We start from the raw sequence: 13,789 nt of genomic DNA, 5'->3' as shown, positions 1-13,789 counted from the left end.
ATTGCATGTTGATGACACTGACCAGGGTTGCTCAACAGCAATATCTGACAAACAGCAAGAGAAAAAGGAAACATTTTGGCCGAGTCAGCCACCCCCAGCATCTCTCTTCAACACCCGACTAAGAAATCCCCACTGCTGGATGAGTTATTTCCTCTTTCTGCTGTATGAGTACAATGGGGGGAAAAAAAAACAGATCCTAGAGCTGAAATGTGAAGTTAGGAAACAGAGGCATGAGTAATAATGCAATAATGAATGAGACAGAAAGGCCCAGAGGTGTGGATATTCCATCTAGAGGACTTGCATTTGGTCAGGTCTGTTTTGGTTCAGTGGATGTTTCAAATGTCTTATGCTGTCGCACTGGTGTCTTGTTGATGACTGCCCTCGTTACCCTTGTTGTTGTTGTTGTTGTTTTTTAATTTTTTAACATTTATTTATTTTTGAGAGAGACTGAGAGAGCCTGAGTGGGGGAGGTGCAGAGAAAGACGAGACAGAATCTGAAGCAGGCTCCGAGCTGTCAGCACAGAGCCTGATGCAGGGCTCAAACTCACAAACCGCGAGATCATGACCCGAGCTAAAGTTGTATGCTTACCTGACTGAGCCACCCAGGCGCCCTGACCCTTGGTTTTGTTCCTTCCTTCTTCCTGCCTGGATTCCAGCAGAAATGCACCTCCCCTCACCCTTTCTTTGGCTTTGCCGTATCTATCTGCCTTAGAAACTCCTGTTTTCTTCAAAACACAACTTAAATCCTTTTTTTTTTTTGGAAAACTCCATTCTCCCAGCCCAGAATTAACTTCTTTCTCTTTTCTCCTCCTAATATCTTTAGCCTTTTATTAAATTGGTCACGCTGTCCTTTATACACAAGTTGTTTATACATTTTCTGTTGTCTATATTGAGTTGAAGAGGGCAAAGAGTTTACCATGAACATCCCTATATTTTCTATAATATTACTCAGTGATAGGAGGATATAAAAAGCCAATGTAATAAGTCAATGTTTCTTGGCTTAAAGGATAGACTAACTCTTAATAATTTGAACAAAGATTAGCAATATCCTAGGCAAAAGTCCCTTAACTTTACTGTAGACAAAACTAATTAACCACTATTTTTGCCTGCTTTGTTATATCACATTCTGATAAAATAAACAAGGCTGTTCATTTTTTTTTAATCCCGGGGAAGTGATTTTATTTTTATTTTAGACTGTTTTAAATTAAAAATTAAAAAAGGAATTGGTTCCATCTATTTTTGGATTCCTTGGAGACAGGATGCCTTGTGGTCGCCTTGTCGGCTTCAGATTCGAGCTGTAGAAGGTTCTAGAATATTTTAATGCTTTCCCCCTTTGTAGAAAAATCTTTTAAACAGAGATCCATGTTGTAAAGAAGAAACAGAATGACCATCAGTAGATCCTATGGCTCTCTTCCTTTTCCCTTCTGAGCCTCTCAAAGGTACAGTTTATGCCTGTTTGCCTTCACTTTCTAGACATGCCTTCGTTTCCTAACTCTTTGCTATTAACTGACTTTGATCATCACACATCAGAAAGAGTTCTCTAAACGGTCAGTTGTAACTTCCTTTTTGTCAAAATCTCTCAGCAGCATTAGTTGTTGATAACCTCCTCCTTGTAACTGCCTGCTGCTGTGGCCTTGACATTGCTCTGCCCTAGATTCTCTCCCAGGGGGAAGGGAAAATGAATTTGTTAAACACACTTGCTCCTGCTAGAAGCCTTCTCTGTATCATGGTAGGTGAGCTTCAGGACAACTTTCTGAGGCAGGAGATGTTCTTGCACACCATCACTAGAGCATAGAGGTTTTGTCTTGTCCCATTGGCCAGTTATTTCATACTGGGGTTGGTCTTGTGCACCCCAGCTGGTTGCAGTTTTCTTGAGAGTGGAGTCTACACCTTCTGCCTCTTCTGTATTACTCACAGTGCCTGGCACAGCAAATATTCTCAGGGTTTAATAAATATTTGTTGACTGATTACAGATGAAAGTACTCAGACCTTGAAGATAAAGACTAACATAAACATTGGCCAGTTTTTTGTTGAATCTATGTTTTTCCAAGTTCTGAAAAAGACCTTCTTTTATATACCATTTTAAAACACACACACACACACACACACACACAAACACATCGAGCCTCATTCATGAAAGGTTTGACACTGAGATTAGAAAACCATTAGCAACCGTCACATGCCAGCCGGAGTGGGTTTCCTTCCAGTGATAGGAGAACCGCTCGGCTGGGAGTGGCCATGCCTCGGAATTAGATCAGGGTGATTGTTTTTATTTATGATTATGTATTAAACTGGACAACTTGGCCCGGTTTCTGAGTCAGATGCACTGAGTTTGTACTTTCTGACACATCACCCTCATCCCTGTGAAATGAGAAGCAGTCGTGGGTGAAACGGGACAGGGTGGGGGAGAGGGGGGGCTGGCAAGGCTAGTGGGTCTCACCCTCTCCATTTCCTCCTCACTCCCTTACTCGCCTTTCACTTCCTCCTTTCCCACCAGGTGCCAGAGGGGTTCTGCTTCCCATAATCTCTCTAGCCCTGGGGGAAGTGGTGGGAACTTCTTTTTAAAAGTGTGCCTACTGTGGAGCCTGCACATTGTTGGGCATTCAGAGCCATTGCTTCATTTGCAGTCTTTTGGCCGCTCCGTGAGGTAGCTTTTATTACTTTTATATCACAGAGGTGGAAACTGAGGCTTTGAAAGGGTAGGAAATGTGTCCCAGTTACACAGTTTGTAAATACAGAGGTGGAATTTGACACTCACCTGTCTGACTCCAAACATCTGGGCTCTTTTATGTTGTACAAGGTTACCTCTTCAGAAGAAAAGGGCTGATATAAAATTGATTCCTATGGAGGGCTTTGTAGTCTATGGTAGAGAGACCAGAGTTTTCCCAATAGAGTTCCAGAAAACTTTCCATGACCAGAGGGCCAGGGTGTTTGGGGTGGAGGAGGCTGTTTGCTTTACCCAAAGGCTGATTTAGGGCGGGATCCTCTTGTGCTTACGTGTGCCTTGTAGTATTGCACCTGACCTTTTCAACTAAGCATCCTTAGCCACCTGAGGCACCTGGAATTCAATAGAGACTTTTTTCTTTGATGGATGTTCTTTCATTAGTCCTGGGAAAATGAAGTTAGTGTGTAGGTCCTTCCTTGTAATCAGAGGAAAAGCCTAGGTTACAATAAGTAGCAAAACCCTCTCATCAGCACCAAGTTAATTGACCACGGATATGTGGGAGCAACATTCGGATGACTCCTCTGCACTAGCTGCAGCCATAGCCCTCACCTGTGACTTGATGGGTGATGCAGCCTGGCAGGATTTCAGAAGCTTCTTCAGGACAAGGACCATGGCTGCAATAGCGAATGGGTCTTCATTATCCGAGGAAAATTACTAAATATATACATATGCATATTTAAATATATATCTTTGGGTCTCTTGAAAATGAATCGACTTAAAATATTTTTTTATAAGAATAATGAAAAAGAAGTATGATTGGTTCTGTGCCTTCAAAGGGAAACTAGATCTCCTGGTGATCATTTGCTTGTTCTTGCTTATATTTAAATCAATTTAAGTCAAATTGTATTTAGCACTTTAGAAATAAGTCAGAGAAAGAAAATGACATATGATTTCACTTACATGTGGACTCTAAGAACAGAACAATGACTAAACAAACAAAAAGCAGAATCAGACCCAGAAGTACGGAGAACAAACTGATGGTCGCCAAAGGAGTGGGGGATGGAGAGACAGGCAAAATGGATGAAGGGGAGCAGAGGTACAGGCTTCCAGTTATGGCACGAGTAAGTCACAGGGAGAAAAGGTACAGCATAGGAAAGGTAGTCAATGGTATTGTAAGAGCCTTGTAGGGTGATTGATGGTAGTTACACTTGTGGTGAGCAGAACGTAATATACAGACTTGTTGAATCACTATGTTGTACACCTGAGACTAATGTAACATTGTGAGTCAACTACATTAAAAAAAAAATCTTGATAGATATTGTCAAACTATTCTCCTAAGTGCACTGTCCATCTTCCCCAGAACCTTGTTAATGCTTACCATTTTCATTAAGTTTAACATGGCCAGTTGAAGAAAGAGAAAATTGTATCCGTTACTGGAAAAAAACTATATTTAGTATTTTAAGAAAACAGAAAGGAGTCAAATACTGATCATTCTTTTTCAGCCTCATTTTCTAACAAAATGATACTACAGCAATATTGGAATCTTCACTTAATGGATGTATACATTTTGTATTACAATCAAGGTTATTTTTTTGCCTTAAGTGAGGGCTTTCTCAATTATCCTAAAGGACTCTGTTAATCTCTTTTATCAAATAATTCTTTTTTTTTTTGCCATGCCTATCACACTCATATCTTTTTTGATTTCCTGTTCATAATTCTTTTTTAAGTGTATTTATTTTGAGACAGACAGAGACAGAGGAGACTGCACTTGAGTGGGAAAGGGGCAGAGAGAGAGGAAGAGAGAGAATCCCAAGCAGGCTCTGCTCTGTCAGCATAGAGCCCCACGTGGGGCTGGATCTCATGAACTGTGAGATCATGACCTCAGCCAAAATCAAGAATCAGATGTTGAGCTAACTGAGCCACCCAGGTGCCCCTCCTATTCATTAATTTTTAATAGATTCACCTCTGCCAATTCATTTTTTCTGTGTGTGATCCAAGGAGTTTTCCAAAATCACTTTCACCAATCTTATGAAATACTACTTTTGCAATGTTTGTCATTTTCCTTGGCAATCTAGTGCATTGCATTTGCATTGTTTGTTTAAATGTCTACAACATCTAAACTGTAAGTCACAGTTGGTATTGATGTGATGGGTGGAGATATAAGCTAGGGCCAAGTGAAGGGTAAGTGGCGACTGAGTATTACAAGAGATCAGTCTGCCCCTTTGTGAATATTTTTGTGGGATGGTGCCTCTGTGCTTCCCCAAGCGACCAGGTAACTGTGAGATGGGGCATAATGTAGGTTCAAATAATAAGGACTCCTTCGGCTCAAATAATTGTTGAATGAAATGGAACTGACTCGGCCTGGATCTGCTCTGACCCTATAAATGTATGTAGCAGATGTTAGGAGCCTACAGCCTTGGGTTGCACTGAGATGAACTAATCCTTTCCCAACCATTTTGGTGTGCATGAATAGAGCTGAAAGCATTCCAGAACTACTGGAATGTTAAATCTCAAATTCAGAGATTTGCTTGAAGGCCCATAATTATCTCTATTGTGATGCCTTTCAACAGATCTAAGAAGTTGTGCAGTTTTGATTCAAGGTAGGTTACGCAGAGGGTAAAGCTGAATGAGACGTAGGTTCTAGGCCTGTACTATTATCCCTGTATTATGCTTTTTGAGATGGTGGTGGAGGTTGTTGGCTTCAACAGACTTCAGTGCTATGATCTTCGTTTCTTTTAACTTCACTTATTATTATATTCTGTGTGCATGTAACTTCATAAATAAGAATCAGCTTTCTTTCTTGTAAGTATTTTAGATTCAATAGGCCAGTGGCAGAGGACGCTTGGTAGCCACCCTTCTCTAATTATGTACGAATGACCATATATTTAAGCAGTATTATTGGCAATGTATCAAAGCATTTCAAAGTAATAATAGTTTTTTTCCATAAGTAGAGAGGATAAGTCCGTCTTGCATCTTCCTCTTGGCTTCTTTAACATGCTCTTTATAAGACATTTCTTTTTTTTCTTTTTCTTTTTTAACACGTGTTGTAATGGGATGAGGGGGTTGGGGTTAATTCGGTATTTTTCTTCCCAGTGGACTGCAAGTTTCTTGAGGACAAAATATTCATCTTATTTTGCTTCATGTCCCCAGGATCTGCCATTGGACTCCAAAAATGTCTGTTACATTGTTCTTTAATTGCAGTAGAAATAGAGAAGCTGACTCAGAAGGAAGGAAATGGTAAATGATGGTGGTAGAAGTGAAGTAGGTTATACTAACTTTGCAAGGACAGGAAATAAAGCAAAGGTAATTGGTGGAAGGTAGGACAGAGGGCAGGTTCTCTGTGGTATGCTATGAAAGGAGGAGAGGGCAAAGTACAATACTTATTCCACTGGAAAAGCAAATAAACAAGCTGGAGCATTCTTGCCTGAGTACATATAAACTTGGAGTCTGTGAGCAGCTAGATGCTCTACGGTAGTTCTAGTGACAAGGTTTATGAAGCCATCTGCATTGTCTCTAAGGCCTTTTAATTTATGCTCTCTCAAAAGTGCTTCCCGATAGGAAATGACACTTTCTAATGAAGTGTCAGTGAAGTGTAGCCAGTGATTAATACAAGGTGATGGAATCTCCTTAAAATGGAGATTAAAAAAAAAATCTCCATTTTAAGGAGATTCCACCACCTCAGAAATTTCCAGTGACCAACAGAAAGAGGGCAAGAAGGTTTTCTGGAAACCATATGTCTGTTCAGTGTATCTGCAGACCTGTGAAGAAAGAAGAGCTTAATTAGACAGATGAGCAATTTCCTGAAAAGGCACATGCAGGCGTTGGATTACATCTCATTTCCTCTGAAAGAGGCGAAAACCATGATGATTAGCAACTCACTGTTTTGGAGCCTAGCCATTCTCCAGTTTATTTTCACTTGGTGGGAGTGAAGGAAGGTGATGCTATTGCTTTTGAGTTGGGTTCTCTTAGTCATGAATGTTGGATTTCTTTTATGCAGAATTGTGTTAAATTGAGCTCCAGATTATCGGAGTGTGGGATTCTGCTTTGTGGCACGTCCTTGGTTAAATAGCAATCGCTTTAGCCAGAAGAATGCTCTAAGCCATCCTCCCTTGTTTTCAGTGGCTTAGGAAACAGAAACTAATTTTCATTTCAACTAATCCAAACTTGATTAGGAAAGGAAATATAATGTTACTACATGAAAGCATGAGGTTCCTGCCAAAGCCAAACATGTACAGTACTTGAAAAAAATATTCCACTGATTCTTTCCCATGTGATGTTTCTGTATCACCTCCATCTTTCCATTTCAGAGTGTGCAGCTGAGAGTTTGCTGGAGATTAAGAAATTATTTCACCAGTATCAGAAAACTAACACTGATTGGGAAGATCAGAGAGCTGAAAGCCGTTTCTGGATAATATAGAGTTAGCTTCCATTTCTCAGTACTTCTGTTTCTTTGAAATAAGGAAGTTGGTAGCTCTTAGTTTCCTTGTGCTTGCTTGTCTTTCCCCTACCCCTTTGGTGTTGTACAATACTGAGTCATTGAAACTCTTCCCATTTCACCACTATCCAGATGTGGTGTAATTATCAAGAAAAGAAACCTTTTTATTCTTGTAGGCTGTCAGAAATCCAGGTTATTGTCATTTCAGGTCATTGATATGAAATGCTTTGACATTTTTTTTAAAGAACAGTTGGCACTGATTAGGAATGGCTGTTCTTGCTAGATTTGTTCTTTCGGTAGTTAAGTGTAGGTAAGTATTGGACCAACTGAAATTGAAAAAAGGTTCAGTTAAGTACCAGCTTTTACTAAAATATATTTTTATAAAGAAGAATTATGAACATGCTCCACTTAAGCCAAAAATTAATTAAGGATTTAAAAATGTAGAATGTTGGGAGTGAAATATGGTGAAGATGAGATTTTGATAGTCACCGTATGAGGCAATGAAAGCTGAGACGCAGGAAATCAGCAAACTCCCTGGGTTGGCCAGAGTCAGTCTGGTCTGCAACATTTTTACTCTGGTTCAGAAAAGAACCTGTATTAGTCAGGGTCCTCCAGAGAAACAAAGCTAATAGGATATGTTTCTCACGAGAAGTTGGTTCATGTCATTATGGAGGCTGAGAAGTTCCATGATCTGCCCTCTAGAAGCTGGAGACCCAAGAAAACTGGTGATGTAATTCAGTCCCAGTTTGAAGGCCTGAGAACCTGGGTAGTGGATGTTCAAAGGAAGAAGATGAGATGAGACATCCCAGCTTCATCAGTGAGACAGGAAAAAAAAAGGGGGGATGGATTCCTCCTTCCTTTGTCTTTTGTTCTATTCAGATGCTAGATGCATTGGATGATGCCCACCCATATTGGGGGGGGGTCACCCACTTCATTGATCCCATCATTTCAAATACTAATCTCACCAAAATACCAAAATATCTGTATTAGACAGGGTTCTCCAGAGAAATATAATTAGGATGGATTTATGTATTTATTTATTTCAGAAATTGGCTCATGGTGTTCCCACTTATATTGGTGAGGATCTTTCTTTACTCAGTCTACTAATACAAATGTAATCTCTTCCAGAGACACCGTCACAGACATGCCAGGAAGCAACATTTTACCAGCTATCTGGGCATCCCTTAGCCCAGTCAAGTTGACAGAAAACTAACTGGCATAGGACCCCTTCTATCATCTTCTGTCAAGTCAAGCAATTAAGCTGGACACCAGAATTGGAGCACACGGAAGTAATTTTGCCAAGTTCCTCTGGTGGTTTTGAGAAGTTTAGAGCCACCAAAACTTTGTTAGATATGATGTCATAAATTAATAAAATCTATCACGGTTGATTTCATGAAGAGGGGAAGTTACTATAAGAGCTCTGAATGATCTCAATTAATTTATAATTAGAGCTTATAAATTATTTCAACTAATGAAAAGAAGCAAGGCAACATGTGAACTCAACTTCTAGTAGACCTAAACTTTCACATTCTTTTCTTCTCCACTTCTCCACTCTGTAGGACATGATGCCCTTGATTTCCTCAGCACCACCACCTCCAACCAACACACACATACAGACACGCAAAATTATTTTAGGGTAGATGTTTAGTGGAGGCCCAAGCAGGAGTACACAAGGCACGTCTGACCATCAGATGTGTTTTGTTGGACTTTTCAGAGTGCTTATAATTGGGGAAAAAAATTTTTTTTCTCCAATGCTAAACTATAAATCTAACTTTCTGAGAAATTGAGAAATGGAGAGGATTGGTCGTGCTGGACCTGTATTATCTGTGTGACTGGAGCTGAGGAATGAGCTTCCCACGCCACTTCCAAGGGCCACGTGCTGTATCTGACACAGCTCCCTCCACTCTCCAATGTCTCCTTGGACATTGGGAGTGAATTGCCACTTCGGGTCCTGGTTGGACGGTTGTTTGTCATACAGTAAAGTTAAGATATAAGTACAATATTTTAAACATCAGTTTCTCTTTCGAAAGCAGGTAAATGACAGGTTGGGTTGAGACTTTGGGATCTCAGTTTGTCTAAAGTCATTTAAGTGGTAAAAATGAATTTTGAACACAAGGCTGAATGGAACACGCCAAACAAAGGTAAGAGTGGCCAGACCTGCTTGTTTGTCTTTCCTTTACTTTTTGTCTACTTTGCTCACTTTTTTTTTTTTTTAATTTTTTTTCAACGTTTATTTACTTTTGGGACAGAGAGAGACAGAGCATGAACGGGGGAGGGGCAGAGAGAGAGGGAGACACAGAATCGGAAACAGGCTCCAGGCTCTGAGCCATCAGCCCAGAGCCTGACGCGGGGCTCGAACTCACGGACCGCGAGATCGTGACCTGGCTGAAGTCTGACGCTTAACCGACTGCGCCACCCAGGCGCCCCTACTTTGCTCACTTTTGACACAATACCTGACATAGGTTTTCAACAGATATTTGCTGAATAAATGTGAGTGGAGCTAGTGTCCATGTTCTTTCCAATATACCGTGAGGCATTTGGATAAAGGGGCTAAATTATCCTTCCTGTAATGTTATTAGAGAGATTTTTTTCCCCTCCAATGAGAGAGACAAGGCTTCAGTCATTATTTTTATAATTTAAAATCTCCTGACTGGATTATTGAAGCTTATGCTGGCTGTTGGAGAGAAAGTTCATGAAAGATTCTCTTGCTCTGCTCTGGTTATAAAGCCTTAACGGGACTAAACCAAAAATTGTATATGCTGTGATTTAAAAACAATGAGTATACCGTACTTTTCAAGTTAAACCTTTAAAATGAAGTAAGTTGTAGGCTACAAAATTCACTTATTTATTTTAAAAAATTTAAATGTGTACTAAGTACTTATCACTGTGCTAGGTACTAGGAATATTGTATTTGATATCATGTCTCAAACATGCAATGGGTTTCAAAAGAATAGTTCAACATATTGTGATATAAAATGAAGTAAAACTCTCCTTGTCAGAAACGTTTGCTAGAAATCTAAAAGCAGTTGCCCATTTAGGAAAATTGCCTCATGTACACACCACTGATAAAGAGTATATTGTTAACATACTTGAGACAATTCTACTTCTCTGATGTGCTTCTTGAAGACAGTAAGCCAAGGGCCAGATGAAGCAACTGTCCTTTTTTTTCTCGCCCCCACCGCCCCTATCTGTTCTTTTCAAGTTTGTTTTTATTTATTTTGAGAGAGCAAATGAGAGAGGGTCGGAGAGAAAGAGGGAGACAGATTCCCAAGCAGGCTCTGTGCTGTCAGCGCAGAGCCTCATGTGGGGCTTGAACTCACGAAACCATGAGCTCATGACCTGAGCCGAAATCAACAGTCGGACGTTTAACGGAACGTTAAACGTTCAGGCTTCCTGAAGCAACTGTTGAGTAAATGTATTATTCAATTCGGGCTCAGCAATTGGTTTTATTTTCATCTAAGTGACAGTTGGCTAGTTGCTTTTACATCACATCTCACATACAAGTTATTTTTCCTTTATATACTGAATTTAGTGCTCCTTGGTAAGTCTGGTATTCACTCTGAAAAAGACAGGAAAAAGCAAAATAAACAAAATTCCCCGGAAGACGCAGGTCTTTGAACAAGTTCTTTGCTGTGTGTGCAATTACGCGGTTTGAATCGTCTGACTTTCAAGCGTATTCCCTATAGTTATGTACTTTAACAGCATACTTACTTTGTGGATAGGTCTTAGAAAAATTTGTTTTTTTCATAAAGGAGAGAAACCCCCCTAGAAGATGGATATACATGCATGGAATTTGAGAAAGAAACGGAAACAGTTTTGTTTAAGTTTATATCCACCAAATTAGCAGTCTCGAATCCCTTTTATAAAAATATTTTCTAGTACTTGCTAGATTCTTTTTGATTTGTAATAGAAAGACAATGAAAACAGGCAGATTAGGACAATAAACCAAATGATCTAAGAGGATTAAAAGATTAATGCCAGGCACAGGGAGGCTCTGCTCTGTGTGCTCAAGGTTATACAGATACAGAGCAGGCCACATTTCTGCAAAATAGAGACTCTTTCAGAAAATGGTCTTGATCAGTGAGAGCGTAGCTTGCCCTTGACCATTTGGGGCATGTGAGGTAAATAGTTAATGGTTGCCTGTATAAGAAACAGAATAGCACATTACATCTTTCTTACTCTGAAATTGTAGGCCTCTTTCAGTTAGAAGAAGAGAATACTAGTGTTACCCTAAATATCAAAGTCTGCAGTTGCACTCAGAAAATAGAAACCAATTCAATAAGCTACTTTCATAATGCCCTGCATTGATGGATCTTCAGTCCTCAGTTTCTGTGCTAAACAGGCTTCTTTTTGTGGCAGAACAGTTCAAGTTTCATTATTTATCTTTGTACAACTTCACCATGATTAGTTTAAGGACTAGATACAGGCTGGGACTTAAAAACATTTCTTTATTACATTAGGCTGCAGATGTAACAAAAAAATATTTTATCTTTTGCAGGCTGTTTCAATGCCTGGTTAAAACTGAAGCAAATTTGATATGATAGTTTTAAAATCATAGTGAAGAAATCATTCCAAAATGATTGGAAAATAGTCATGTTACTGGTTGTGTATGAATGTGAGATGTTGACGATTAAGTTAAAAATGAAGGAGGCCAGTAGACCTAGAAAAAGGTGCTCAACCTCATTAGCAATTAGAAAGATGAAAATTGAAATGGTAATGATATACTGACCAGATGGGCTAAAATTAAGATGTAAAATCCACACTGAAAGAAAGCTTAGAATTATAGAGGAAAGCTGAAGATATACATACCATATGGCCCAGCAATTCCAGAATATACCCTAGAGAATTTGCCTATGGGCCCCAGGATAATGGATAAATACAAGGAATGCTAAACAGCAATGTAAATGAACAAACAATAGTTACAGGCAGTATCATGGAACTTGTCACAATTATAAGGTTAAACAAAGGAACCATAGCATAGAAAACACCTCCATTATGATTCTCTTCCTATAAAATTCAAAGCCAGACAAAACCAAACTATATTGTTTAGAAATGCTTAAAAAAGTAGTATAGACTATAAGAAAAACAAGAAAATGATGAACACAAGTAAAGATAGTGGTAATCTCTGGGGGAGAGGTACACACAGGGGCTTCTCCGGAGCTGATATATCGTATTTCTTAACCTGGACTGGACTGCTTGTTTAAGTAATTTTCGGGGCCCCAGGGTGCCTCAGTTGGTTAAGGGTCTGACTTCGGCTCAGGCCATGGTCTCGCGGTCTGTGAGTTCGAGACACGAGTTGTACCGACAGCGCAGAGCCTGGAGCCTGCTTTGAGTTCTGTGTCTCCCTCTGTCTCTGCCCCTCCCCTGTTCATGCTCTCATTGGCTGACTGTGGTTCAGGTTGGGGTTGTTATCACACAAAAGATCCTGTGGTAAAATCCTGCTTGATTCGATTAACCTCACTCAACTAACTCAGAACTACCCACTCAATCTTGCCATTTGGTTTAGAGGTACAAACCATCCAGCATTAGTAGAAGTTAGATGAGAATTGGTTGGGAATCTCTGAGAATTAGTCTGGGCTCCTTTATTTTCATTCCAGTCCTGCTTTCTTTCCAAATGACCCACAAATTCATTTTCGTCAGCCTCCTTTTACCTCAAGTGACACAGCCTGTGTTCCATAGATAGCAAAGGAGAAAATACACTGCACGATTTTTTATCATCTCTAAACACATTAGCAAAGGAATATCTGAAAGGTGTTTTCATCTGACTAATTAGGTTAGAAATCTCAGGAGAACAGTCCTATTTGCTATAGTTTTGATGGAAATGTTTCTGTTTCTGGCTGAGAAGCTTGCAAGAACAGATTTCTCCTTTGATATTTCCTGTTGGAACTTCAAGTAGCCAAAAAATAAAGCACTTTTTCTTCCTCTTCAATTGGAAAACAAACTCGGATTGTGAGGGCCTTAGGTACGAGGGCCATGACTTGTGAATTTGTTAAGTGGCAAGGAGTTGTACAGAGTGCCAGGAAATAAATGCTTATTGGTGATTGTTGACATATGTTGCCCGCCCCACCCCCTCCCCCAACACAAATTTGGCTCTTTCATAGCAGTATTCATAAAGCCTTCAGATTTTGGTGCAAGCAAATAATAGAACATAAAACACTTTTTTTTTTACTTGCAACTTTTTGTTAATGGATTATGAATTTGAATACTTGGAGCCAATTGTTCTTTCATTCTCTCATTGCCCTTTATTTGTCTGTCTTGTCTTCTCAATTGCTGGTAAGTTCTCTGATGGAAGAAGCTATTTTTCCTTTGTGTTCTCCATGCCATTTGAACTTAGTGCTGACAATACAGTAGGTGCTTAATAAATTCCTACCACTCTTGATTCCATCCCTTTTTAAATTTTTTTTTAACAGTTACTTATTTTTGAGACAGAGAGAGAGCATGAACAGGGGAGGGTCAGAGAAAGAGGGAGACACAGAATCTGAAATAGGCTCCAGGCCCTGAGCTGTCAGCACAGAGCCCGACGTGGGGCTAGAACCCACGGACCGCGAGATCATGACCTGAGCCGAAGTCGGACGCTTAACCAACTGAGCCATCCAGGCGCCCCAATTCCATCCCCTTTTAAAAAATAGATGCTTTCAAATACATTCAAAATCTGTCTTGACACCCATACTCAGCATGATCAGAGCCAG

The sequence above is a fragment of the Leopardus geoffroyi genome, chromosome B4 (genome assembly GCF_018350155.1).
Source record: "Leopardus geoffroyi isolate Oge1 chromosome B4, O.geoffroyi_Oge1_pat1.0, whole genome shotgun sequence".
NCBI lineage: Eukaryota > Metazoa > Chordata > Mammalia > Carnivora > Felidae > Leopardus > Leopardus geoffroyi.
This window is presented reverse-complemented; position numbering follows the sequence as displayed.